Raw genomic sequence first — 2,002 nt, forward strand, 5'->3', positions numbered from 1 at the left:
GTTCAGGGTCTCGCTGGGAGACAAGAGCTAACCCGTACGTCCGGCGCGGTCACCGCTGCGCTATCTGCTTTCCACCGCCCGCGCGTCCCGCTCGCAGCCGGACACCCAGTTCCCACCCGGCACGGCGGCTTTCCTCCGGCCACGCCACCACACCGGGCCGGGGGCCGGTGGCGGGGGCCCGGGGGTCCCCCCCAGGGCAGAGGCAGGGGTGCTCGCAGAACCGCTGAATCGCCGCGGTTGGAAAAGACATGTCAGATCATCGCGCCCAACCGCCAACCCAACCCCACCGTGTCCCGCTCGCTGCTGGGGGGGTCTGCGTCCTGCAGCCCCCCGGGAGCGGGGTGCGCGGGGAGCTGGGGACAGCACGTGGCTGGAGGGACCAAGCCAGGGCGGCGATGCTGCACGGAGTGGGTGGCGGGGCGGGGGGCAGAGGGAGGGTGGGCGCGGGGTCTCGCAGGCGGGGTGCAGGGGGGCCCCCAGCTTGGCAGCCGCCGCGCTTTGGGGTGGTGCCGGGCGGGAGGAGGCAAGGCAGCTGCGGGGTGTTTGGTGCCCTTGGCCGCCGCCGTGTTTGCAGAGGAAACGGCCCTTTTTTGAGAGCTTTATCCCCAATTACCTCCCCGCCGTGTGCAGACCTGCCTGGGCACGGCCAACCCCTGCGGCCTCCAGCCTGCAACGGGGCGTCACGGCCCCACGGCCACGAGCTCCCGCTCGCCCCGGCACGCTCGCCCGCACTCCCTCCCCTCCCAGCGCAGAAGCAAACTCTTCACCCCAACTTTCCTTCCTTCCCCGGCCGATTTGTGTCCCCGCTGCTGCCCCGCTCCCGGCAAAGGGGCACAGGAGGAGCAGGGGCCGCTCCCCAGCACGGCTCACACCCAGCTGCAGGAAGGACAGACCGACTTTAAAGCCCGGGAGCAACTTTCCCATATCTGGGATGTCCTTTTAGCCTGGCCAAAACCCACAGTCAAAAACCTCTCATTGGCATCACCTTCCTTGTTCCTGCGCTAAGTCCTGTCCATCCTTATCAAGCCGCAGCGCGGGCTTGGACCTGGAAATATTTACTCCTCCAACGGCGGAGAGGAACCTAATCCTGCCCGGACACCGGCGCCAGCGGGATTGACGCAAGCGGCTCCGATTCCCAGGCCGGCTCGTCCGTCCCCCCCGGCAGCACCGGTGACCCCGCAGTGATGGACAGGGCGCTGGGGACCCCTGCGAACCCCACGGCGGGGTGCAGGGAAGCCCCCGTGGGTGCAGCTGCCTGTCCCCACGGCAGCAGCTGCGGCACAAAAGCCACCATGGCGGTTTTAAGGCCAAATATTTGGACCCCCTGGGTGAATGGGTTTGGTCGGCAGCAGAAGGTGCGGCTGCGGCGATGCAGGCACGGCGAGAAGGGGACATGCCTGGTGCCTGCCACAGGACCGCGTGTCTGGGATAGCCATGTCCCCCGTGTCCCCCACGTCCCCCGCGTCCCTCGTGCCAAGGACAGCTCTGGGTATGGCACAAGTGCTTCGCTTTTGGCAGCAACGCCCGTTCTGGCCCGACCTTTCCTTCCTGCTAAACTAAGCCTCTGACTCACTGCAGTAATTTTAGCGTGCCCGGCCAGCAGCGAGCCCACCAAAGATAACAAAAATTAAATTAATCCGGTTTAATCTTAATCTCATTTGGCGACCAGCTCAACCAGAGGTTTCTCCCCGCTGCCAAACTGGTGATGACTCCGGGGCGGCATCCGCATCCCGGGCAGGGTGAAAAGGGGATTCGGAGCCTGGTACCCCCGGGGGACGGGGGCAGAGGGAGGGTCGGTGGGGCGCGGAGGAGGTGGCAGGATCCGGCAGCACCCGGTGCCGGTGGTGGTGGGGGCTGGCGGGGGGGCCGGGGCAGGGCAGGTCTCGGCAGCCAGCGAGGAAGTCTCTGCGAGATGCAATCGCCTGCGCGGAGGCGGCCGCGCGGCTCGGGAAAGTCATGCCAGAGCGGAGGTGGCCCCCGCGCTCCCCCGGGCATGTCCTTG

The sequence above is a fragment of the Gavia stellata genome, chromosome 10 (assembly GCF_030936135.1).
Source record: "Gavia stellata isolate bGavSte3 chromosome 10, bGavSte3.hap2, whole genome shotgun sequence".
Lineage (NCBI taxonomy): Eukaryota > Metazoa > Chordata > Aves > Gaviiformes > Gaviidae > Gavia > Gavia stellata.